The sequence below is a fragment of the Hemibagrus wyckioides genome, linkage group LG07 (genome assembly GCF_019097595.1).
Source record: "Hemibagrus wyckioides isolate EC202008001 linkage group LG07, SWU_Hwy_1.0, whole genome shotgun sequence".
NCBI lineage: Eukaryota > Metazoa > Chordata > Actinopteri > Siluriformes > Bagridae > Hemibagrus > Hemibagrus wyckioides.
Window position 1 is genome coordinate 25,037,496 of NC_080716.1, and position 11,689 is coordinate 25,049,184.

Consider the following 11,689-nt stretch of genomic DNA (forward strand, 5'->3'; position numbering starts at 1 on the left):
TAAAGTGTAATAAAAAGCTACATCTGTGGCTACATCAGATTAGAAGCTAATAATATAAACAAACTAGGAAATTGCCTATAGTGACACTTGAGCAAGTATTTACACTACCAGTCAAAAGTTTGGACACACCTTCTAATTCAATGTTTTTTGTTTAGTGACTTATTTTCTACATTCTACAACAATACTGGAGATTTCAAAACTATGAAATAACACACATAGATTTATGTAATCCATATGTAACAACAAAAAATCAGTTGTTATTTTAAGACACGAAGGTCAGGTGTTCTGGAATAGTTCTTGCAAGAACAGTATTGTCGAGTGCACTTGCAAAACCCATCAAGCACCATGATGAAACTGGCTCACATGAAGACCATCCCAGTAAAGCAAGACCAAAATTTACCTCTGCTGCGGAGGAGAAGTTCATTTAGAGTGACCAGCCTCAGAAATCACCAATTAACAGCATCTCAGATTAGAGCCATTATGAAGGCTTTACAGAGCATCAGTGGCAGACATATCTCAATATCAACTGTTCAAACAAGATTATTGTGTATTTCGGCCGCCTTCAGCATTGTTTTACAATGTAGAAAGAAATAAACATCAGGAAGACCATGGAATTAGAAGGTGGAAGATTAAAGAAAGACTATGACAGAATTGGGGTAACAATAGAAAATCCTCAACCCCTAGATTCTGGCACAGTCTCAGTGGCTGCAGTTAGAATTAATCTACAGCATCAATCTCAAATATTTAAAGTTCTTATTTAAAGTAAATTTGATAATTAAAACCTGTAATTAATTACATAAACACATTTATTGAGAAAGTTTTCAACTAGTTGTCCCTTCATTTGAGCTGATTGTTTGTACTCTGAGCTTTCCAAACTAGAAAAATTGTCAGTGCTTTCTGGGTGTTGTTACAGTTATTTATTTGCAATGTATATGCATTTTTGTGTGTACATATATGTTTATATGTATATAAGATAAGATAGGATAAGATTTAATATTAAAAGATAAAAATATTGCAAAATACAAATAATAATAAACTAAATAACAGTACAAATAGTAAAAGAAAGTAAGATTATATAAAATTATAAACATATAAAAAATTATAAAATATAAAATTATAAAATGGTAACATATAGCACATTGGGACATCACTGTAATGCAATGTTGTAAAGTCTGACAGCTGCTGGTATGAATGACCTGCGGTAGCACTCCTTCCTACACAGTACACTACATGTACATAGATCCCATAACTGAGAAGACTTGATGTCCACAAACAGCTGTGATATTCATGTGAAGTGTGCAGCGCTCGGAGCTGAGAGTGTTTCCTATCTGTGGAGTGGATATAAGACTGCAAGTGGAGCTCATCTGCAGTTCAGTCTTTCACCAGCAGAAGGAGCTGTTACACTGAACTGTACTACAGCTAACAATGTCAGCTCCAGTTCTGCTACAAAGACACAGGTACAATTACACTTTTCCTTTTCTTTCACTTTAACTAAACATTAACCAGACAAGTTTTACAGAAATGTCCGTTCACTGAATTGTGCATGTGTGTGTTCCCTCTTCCATATAAAAGCTCCACTGTCAGTGCTTAAACTGATCAGTAGTCTAGTGGCAGCCTCTCCATATCTGCTGGTGACCATCATTCTTGGTGTAAAATATTACAAAGCTCAATGTAAAAAATACATAAAATGATAAATAATCAAGAAATAAAACATTAGAAGCATGGGGGTCGCTAGGCCATTTTTAGGGGGGCTTTAGTCCCCCAAACATTTCTACTCAGCACTCTTAAAATTCTGCGATTCTCCATAAACTGTACACAAATTCGCCTCAGTCCAGTTTAAATTTCATATGAAAATGGCGACAGACTTCGGCTTCTTCCCGTCCTTTAGCACGTTCTTCAATCCGCAGACTGCGACGTCTCAGAGAGAGGATCAGAGGACAAGTGTGTGTGTGTGTGTGTGTGTGTGTGTGTGTGTGTGTGTGTGTGAAAGAGATCAGGAAGATCCAATATTATACACATCTGTGCAATACATTGGAATGCTACAATAAGTTTACCATCCTACCCTGTTAGTGAAACCTTTATTTTATTTTATTTATCTTTTACTATTATACTCTCATTGGGAGCTAAGCCCCCCTTAAATGAAGATCCTAGAATCGCCCCTGATTAGAAGAATTCTTGTTCAGTATTATCTATTTATACCACAAAGCTGTTAAAGAGTCTGATCAATCAGGAGGTGTTGAATAATTTAAGGCACAATATGGGCATGTTTCACTGGGCAGTTCTGAGATTTGTACTACTAAATTCACAGGTTTAATACCCTAATACTAAAACTTGTTTCTATAGTAACTCATTCGCATAGACTTATTTAAGATTGAATGTTCACAACCATTGTAAAGTCTTCTGGACAGAGGACTTATCATTTTCTCTTTTTTTCTCATAACAAGCTGCAATTTCCCTCTTATTATCAGCTGAAAGAAATGGACAGGCTGGTAATGTTTATAGTGTGGCGGAGCAGTAAAGGCGGAGCGAAAAGTGAAACCAAAATAAACGTCATGACGGCCAGCGACTAGGAACGGAAATTTAATTTGGGAAGGAAGTGAGGTAGTGAGATATATAGTGGTCTAGGAACAAAATGGGTGGGTTTTTTCTAAAGAGAGGATCAAAGGAAGAAGTCGCGAGTGTCTGGGGTGGAGGTTGCACCGGTATCAGCTGAGCGCAAACTCACGCAGGTGTATTGCTGAGTGAAAGGCGGAGGGTCGCCGAGATCGTTATCCGAGCGCAGGACCAGCGCAAAGTCGCGTGTTTGTCTCAGGAGTGAATGGGAAGTGCGGTTTACCTGGATGCCTTCTTTCCGTAATGAAAATCCACGCAAATCCGCTGTTTGGAACTCTGTCCCAAGTTCCCAAGCTGAGCTGCCGGCTGGATGGCTCATGGTTTGCCGTACACATACACACACACACACATACACACACACACACATTCACCGATCGCCTACGCCACATTTGTCACTCGCATACCGCAACAAACAACTCCCCTTAATGGGAGTAATTTTTTTCTTTCTTTTCTCTTTATCATATTAGCACACTGATTTTCCTTACTAAGAGGCCGACTGGAACTAATCTTGTTTGTGTTTGCTTTTTTTTGATCATCGGTTCTGAACTGTATCGAGAACCGGATGCTTGAAACTGCTGCTGTGAATGCAGACGAAACTTCGCGATTTCAGATTTTTTTTTTTTTTTTTGGGGGGGGGCTTGATGGTTTTGTTTTATTTTTGTTTAATTGTGATCGATGTATAATGTATAGTTTCCTACTTATGAAAAATACATGCAAACGTTAATCAGAAATTTTCCTTCTATGTGCCTTATTTTTCTGACATATCTATTGTTATTAGTATTTTGCTGTAATAGGTGGCGTTCCGGGTTAATAATCCGGGTTAATTATTTAATTATTTTGACAGGCTAACCCCTGTCTGGCGCCCGAACTAGTATTATTTTCGTTAAAATTGTTCACTTGGGTGTCGCCACCGTTACAGTAGCTACAGTACAATGTACCTCATAACAGGACTAACTTGCTCTGTGGACATTCTGCATGTCATTCTTTAATGTGTTGGGCCTCATTACAACTTTTCATAGATTATGTACATATAACAGCACAATCATGTTTTTTTTCTTTCTTGTCTGTTTACTTTTCTTTCTCAGTGTCCTTCATTCACTGGACATCATGGCAATCAGCCTGCTGTAACAGTATCTGAGGAATGAGCTCTTGGGGGTTTTTTGGTTCTCATTTCAGACCTTTACAATTTTTTCAAATTGTTTTTGCTCAGTTCAGTGGATCATTTAAGGGACAATAATATTGTTTATTTACACTCAGACATCAGGGGCACTGCATGCTTTTACTCTTCTTATGTTTGAACTTTTCTGGACTGGCTGTTAAAGCTTCTAGTCCAGATTAGGGGTCACAACAATACAAGCCCTATAACTGATGAGAAAACCTCTGTTTTCATATTTCCTCAAGCTCTCAAGTTCCTCATTACATTTACAGCATTTGGCTCAGGGGCCCAGCAGTAGCAACTTGGTGGACCTGGGATTCAAACTCACAACTTTCTGATCAGTAGCCATCCACCTTAGTCTGACACCTTAACCACATCCCCCATCCAGGCTTCACTAACATTTCTATGTATTTCACCATATGTATGTCCTCCTTTGTGTGCTCTAGAAAACTTATTTTTTTGCATTTGTGGACCATGAGTGTTGAGTTTTTACAGTATTATATGAAATTCACTAAACATTTACAAAAATATACTGAATAAAATAGCATTTCTTATTTACAATTAAGTCTGTGTTTGCAAAATAGAAATATTGTTACTGAGTCATTTCATGAGATGAATGTAATGACAGCGAGTTAAAATGTATATTAAATTGCCTAATGCACTTAAGTTATATCTATTGTAATTTGCCTCTTTTTGTAATAAATACTTTGTTAGATTGCATTCGGCTTCAGTTATAAAGAAATTAAATTTTATACCAAATTTCCATCAGAAGGTAGTGCTTAACTATTATTAAAACACAGTCCTCATTGTAAATGATCTTTTAGTAATCTTACCTAATGTATTTTGCATTGTCTTTCTGGTAACATTGTATTTGTCCTCTCTGTAATTTCTTTAAATTCAGGAGCATAATATTATGCAAGAAAAAAATGCAATTTTTTCACAATTTTTCAGCTTTAATGTTTTTTTTCCTTCTATTAAACACTAATTTTGCCTCAGTTCTATCTTACTGCTTTGGTGTAGATTTCCCAGCTTGCAGGTCACACCTGGTTTATGTGTGAATTGAGGCCATATTTCACACAAAGGCATTTTTTTCTTTTCTTTTTTTTAAGTACAATACAAAGGCAAGATTTTAAAACAATCCATGATTTCTGTTTCGGTATTAAAAATGAAAAGATCTAGTAATTGTAAGACAAATTGACTGAGGTTTATTGATGAATGCACTTAATTACACACTAATATTTACATGCCATCACAAACAGTTTTACATTTATTTACATTTTTTTTGTTGTTGCAAGAAGTGGAAGTTAAAGAGCCTTTTTAGAGCAGATAAAACTGGAGTTTAGCAAACATCATAGTTGCTGTATAAATGCAGACAAAACACACCTTCTGTTAAAGCAGGAAATTACCTAAAGCATTTACTAATATTTTTTGGGTGCCAACTTTGAACTAGTTGTACAAGGGCCGAATTATGATGGCTAGATGACTGGATCAGAGCATCTTCAAAACGAGCAGCTGTTGTGGGGTGTTCTCAGTCTGCAGAGGTCAGTATCTATCAAAAGTGGTCTGAATAAGGAACAATGGTGAACCAGAGACAGGGTCATGGGCATCCAAGGCTGGTTAACACATGACACCAGGATGCACTATGGGAAGAAGGCAAGCTGGTGGAGGCAGTGTCATGCTTTGGGCAATGTTCTGGTAGGAAACCTTGGGTCTTGCCATCCATGTGGAGGTTCCTTTGATATGTACCACCTACCTAAGCAATACTGCAGACCATGTACACCCTTTTATGGAAACAGTATTCCCTGATGGCTGTGGCCTCTTTCAGCAGGATAATGCGCCATGCCACAAAGCAAAAATAGTTCAGGAATAGTTTGAAGAGCACAAAAATGAGTTTGTGGTGTTGACTTGACCTCCAAATTCCCCAGATCTCAATCCAATTGGTCTGTGGGATGTGCTGGCAAACAAGTCTGATCCATGGAGGCCCCAAGTTTCAACTTACAGGACTTGTTTGCTGCTAACATCTTGGTGCCAGATACCACAGCACACCTTCAGGGATCTAGTAGAGTCCATATATCATCGGGTCAGGGCTGATTTGGCAGCGAAAGGGGACCAACACAATATTAGACAGGTGATCATAATGTTATGGCTAATCAGTGTATATTTCTATGTATTACCCTCACCGCCACCTTTTATATGTATGAAAAATATTTCCTAAGAATAATTACTAAGAGTTACAATTTACATGCCATGACATCAATACTTACATCTTACAAAGTGTTCATCTGAAATAAAAATGATCCTAATCAGTTAAAACATGCAGTAAAATATATAAATGCCCTTTGCACTTTGGCTTTATTGCAAATGGAATGGTGGTATATGAAACAGTGGATGACCTTGGAAATGATACAGAAAAGGTAGGTGTTGGTAATGCCTCACATTTAACACCTTAAAACTAAACACCTTGAATTACTATGTACACACATGTTAATGAATTACTTGCTAATTAATTCACATGCACAGGATTTATTTTAATGTTACTGAGTTTGAAAACAGACAAATTCTTGTGTGTGTGTTTAACCAGTTTAAATGTTTATAAACCTCATAGCATGACTAAAAACTTTTAATAGCTTATTAATTCTTCAAATTAATCATTTGTTATATTGTTTGGCAAACATGAAGCTTTTCTGATCATTTTAAAAATATTATTAATTATGATTTAATGTTTAGGTTTTTCCAAAAGGCCTTTCAGCAATCTTAAAGCAAAGAAGTACCAACAACTTAAGGCATGATCTGCATCAAGAGCAAAACAAAACAGAAGTAAAGTGGATATAAAAGTGAGAAACTGATTGAGAAAAATTGATGGCATGTTGTGTCTTTTTTCTTTACATGAATTGGCAAGTACTCCTATCCTTAAAGTCCTTGGTTTATGTATTCTTAAAACATCTTTCTTCTTTTTTTGACAGGATATTGTTGAGGGGCCCACATTTTATAATTGCTACCAATTAATACCAAATATTTAAATCCACTTTTTTTTAAAAGGTATTAAAAGTGCTTGCTGTTTATCACAACAGCAATTTTTGCTTTGTTTTTTCTCTACAATGATGATTCACAAAGTTAGATAGTGCATGATGAAAAAGGAATATTTTACATAAGAAAGTTGTTAATTAACTATTCTTTTACGATATGGTAATTCAGTGATAAAGTAACCACAATATTTTTGGTTTCTCCTGATAAATTGTATCAGAACTGTTTAGAATGTGTCAAAGCTCTCAAAATAACTTCTGTATCACCCCTCCAGTTCAAATCTACTTTAGGTTTGCATTGTGTCCTGGCATTAGAGTCATTATGAAAATCAGTTAATGTCATTTGAATATCACAATCCCTCCCCAAAAAGCACATAAACATAAACTTACTCTTCAATCAATATCTTATATTTTCATACGGTACGTGAGTTTGATATATGGAAATTTACAACTCTATACATCACCACACAGTAAAAAATCAAGTTCAGGTTCCTTCTATTTTCAGATCCTCATTGACAAATGCATATTAAAACTACAAACACTGACTTAGAAGTACTTACTCTTGTTTGTCTGTTTCTAACACAATATAAGGCAGGTGGTCATAATGTTATGCCTGATTGGTGTATATAAATAGATAAACTAAAATAAGTGTTAGGATTTTGCAGGTTAGCTCTGAGAACAATCCTGAGTCATGCTGCTGCCACTGCTTCCATAGCTGAATTCAGGGAAGAGATGCTAAAGAATCATGCAGAGACAGTAACTGAATAGCAGAACTCTTCAAAATTTAATGAGATAAACAGGGAGTATTTATACAGAAGAATGGTATAATCTTCATTATAATCTATAGGTAAAAAAAGACAGTAGGCAGAAACACATTTTGGTTGATGTGTTCACTGGCAGTTTTGCGAGTTTACTACGAAAAGGCCTCTATAAGATACAGAAGACAACTGTCACTGAGTGTCTGTGTTCAGCACATGTTTTTAAGACAGAACAGAAAGAATTTCTAGGACAAAACAAAGGATATCACGGTAATAAGATGAGGTCATAAACAAATGTTGACACACACTCAGCCAAGGGCTGCAGTCAGCCCAGGACAGAGCTTGCCTAGATATAGAATATATCCATGTCCACTTACACTATATTGCCAAAAGTATTCGCTCACCTGCCTTGACTCGCATATGAATTTAAGTGACATCCCATTCCTAATCCATAGGGTTCAATATGACGTCGGTCCACCCTTTGCAGCTATAACAGCTTCAACTCTTCTGGGAAGGCTGTCCACAAGGTTTAGGAGTGTGTTTATGGGAATTTTTGACCATTCTTCCAGAAGCGCATTTGTGAGGTCACACACTGATGTTGGACGAGAAGGCCTGGCTCTCAGTCTCTGCTCTAATTCATCCCAAAGGTGTTCTATCGGGTTGAGGTCAGGACTCTGTGCAGGCCAGTCAAGTTCCTCCACACCAGACTCTGTCATCCATGCCTTTATGGACCTTGCTTTGTGCACTGGTGCACAGTCATGTTGGAAGAGGAAGGGGCCAGCTCCAAACTGTTCCCACAAAGTTGGGAGCATGGAATTGTCCAAAATGTCTTGGTATGCTGAAGCATTCAGAATTCCTTTCACTGGAACTAAGGGGCCAAGCCCAGCTCCTGAAAAACAACCCCACACCATAATCCCCCCTCCGCCAAACTTTACACTTGGCACAATGCAGTCAGACAAATACCGTTCTCCTGGCAACCGCCAAACCCAGACTCGTCCATCAGATTGCCAGATGGAGAAGTGCGATTCGTCACTCCAGAGAACGCGTCTCCACTGCTCTAGAGTCCAGTGGTGGCGTGCTTTACACCACTGCATCCGACGCTTTGCATTGCACTTGGTGATGTATGGCTTGGATGCAGCTGCTCGGCCATGGAAACCCATTCCATGAAGCTCTCTGCGCACTGTTCTTGAGCTAATCTGAAGGCCACATGAAGTTTGGAGGTCTGTAGAGATTGACTCTGCAGAAAGTTGGCGACCTCTTCGCACTATGCGCCTCAGCATCCGCTGACCCCGCTCCATCAGTTTACGTGGCCTACCACTTCGTGGCTGAGTTGCTGTAGTTCCCAAACACTTCCATGTTCTTATAATACAGCTGACAGTTGACTGTGGAATATTTAGGAGCGAGGAAATTTCACGACTGGATTTGTTGCACAGGTGGCATCCTATCACAGTTTCCTATCACATTCACTGAGCTCCTGAGAGCGACCCATTCTTTCACAAATGTTTGTGAAAACAGTCTGCATGCCTAGGTGCTTGATGTTATACACCTGTGGCCATGGAAGTGATTGGAACACCTGGTTCTGATTATTTGGATGGGTGAGCGAATACTTTTGGCAATATAGTGTAGTTCCCAATGGGACCTGTGCACGCTCCTTGTCTTACTGCCAACTGGGCCATCCCCCAGCCCTAACCTCAAACGACAGTCACCCTTTAAGGCTGCACAAGCCAGAGGTCAGAGGGTGGTCCTGTCCAGCAGAAAGCAAGACCTACTTCATTGTACTGATTGGAACTGCTACAAAAGTAATGTTAAGTAGAGCATCTACAAATCGCCTAACACAAGGTGAAATGCATTTAAGGATACACGGTAAGAACAGACCAAAACAATGATAACAACTGGTATAATGAAATGCAGAATCCAGTTACCCCGACCATCCAAAAGACAAGAGAGCCATGCAAACCAAGTGTCATCAGGTGACGGTGGACTAGCTACAGCCTTTTTCATATGTTGAATAACATTGGTGATGTTCTGAAAGTTATCAGGAATAAAAAAAACAGCGTGAGGTGTTAAGCATCTTACAGACACCTCCACACTCTGCAGTCAAGATGTCCAATATCATCCTATTCTGAAGAACTATGTCTCTCATAGCTTTTAATTCACAGACAGTGTTGGTTGTGGTCAGAAAACTAAAAGGACATTTCTGTCCTGTGATGAGACCATTATTAGATCAAACCCTTCTCATTAATAAAACAAAAAGGTGTCAGAGCACCCACATCACATCCACATGAGCCTTGCACTCAGAATTGCTGAGGGATAACTGGTCACTAGCATTCGAACAGAGACAAGTGTCACCCAACTTTCTTGGGACAATAAATACCTGAGAATTACCCAATAATACATCAGGGGAAGAGGTGCACTCTTCCTCAGAGAGACCATGACATGCATTCAGGCTGGAGTTATAGCCAGGCACTGGACCGGTCATGTCTGTGAGAAAAGCAGCAGTTAGCTGTAGCAGCCAGACGATATGAGGGAGAATGAGACAGGCCTCTCTAACTTTGTTCCCCAAACATCCAACATGAGCTGTCCCTCTGATGTACTCATTCCTAATCCTGTCCCACCTTGTCACTCCCATAGAGAACCTCAACATCTTCAGCTCTGCTACCTTCAGCTCTGACTCCTGTCTCTGTCTCAGTGATACTGTCTCTAAATACAGCATACAGCATGGCTGGTCTCACCACTGTCCTGTACACTTTCCCCTTGATTCTCACTGAAATCACACAGAACTCCCGACACCTTTTTCCACCCATTCCAACCTGCCTGCACTCGCTTCTTTACCTCTTTCCCACACTCTCCATTACTCTGGACTGTTGACCCCAAGTACTTAAACTCCTGTACCTTCTTCACCTCTTCACCCTGTAATCTTACTGTTCCACTTCCCTCTCTGTCATTCACACACGTACTCAGTCTTACTATGACTGACTTTCATTCCTCTTCTCTCCAGCACAAACCTCCACCTCTCCAGGTTTTCCTCCACATGCTCCCACTACAGATCACAATCCCTGATGCAGTCCCACCTCCACTCTGAACTCCTCTGTTTGACCTACAGCACATCTCACCACTGTCCTGCTCCTCTCATACATGTCCTGCACCACTCTGACACTTCTCTGCTACTCCTGACTTCCTCATACAGTACCACAGCTCTTCTCTTGGCACCCTGTCATACGCTTTCTCCAAGTCTATAAACACACAGTGCAACTCTCACTGACCATCCCTATACTTCTCCATCAACATTCTCAGAGCAAAAATAGCATCTGTTGTGCTCTTTCTGGGCATGAAGCCATACTGCTGCTCACAAATTTCTACTACCTTCCTTACCTAGCTTCCACTACTCTTTCCCATAGCTTCATTGTATGGCTCATCAACTTTATCCCCCTATAGTTGCTGCACGTCACCCTTATTCTTAAAGAGCGACACTAATACACTTCTCCATTCCTCAGGCATCTTCTCACTCTCTAAAACCCTGTTAAACAGACTAGTTAAAAATTCCACTGCCACCTCTCCTAGACACTTCCAGACCTCCACAGGGATGTCGTCAGGACCAACTGCCTTTCCACTTTTTGTCCTCTTCAAAGCTTTCCTGACATCATCCTTTCTAATCTTATCTACTTTCTGTTCCACAAAGTTCACCCCATCTACTCTTTTTCCCTCTTATTTTCCTCATTCATCAGCTCTTCAAAGTACTCCTTCCATCTCCTCTGTACACTCTCCTCACTTGTGAGCACCTTTCCATCTCTATCCTTAATTACTCTAACTTGCCACACATCCTTCCCATCTTGATCCCTCTGCCTAGCTAACCTGTACAAGTCCTTCTCTCCATCCCTAGTGTCTAACCTAGTGTACAACTCATCATACACTTCTGCTTGGCCTTAGAAACCTCCCTCTTCACTCTGTGCTGTAACTCCTTGTATCCCTGTCTATTCTCTTTAGTCCTGTCCATGTCCCACTTCTTCTTGGCTAACCTCTTCCTTTGAATACTATTCTGAACTTCCTCATTCCACCACGAAGTCTCCTTATCTTCTTTCCTCCTTCCAGATAACACACCCAGCACCTTTCTTCCTGCCTCCCTGATCACTTCTGCTGTA

The 11,689-nt window shown here is 39.5% G+C and overlaps 1 pseudogene; it reads left to right on the forward strand.

Moving 5' to 3' along the window:
- Window positions 1–608: 608 nt before the first annotated feature.
- Window positions 609–2,570, forward strand: LOC131356279 (uncharacterized; annotated as a pseudogene).
- The last annotated feature ends 9,119 nt before the right edge of the window (window positions 2,571–11,689 follow it).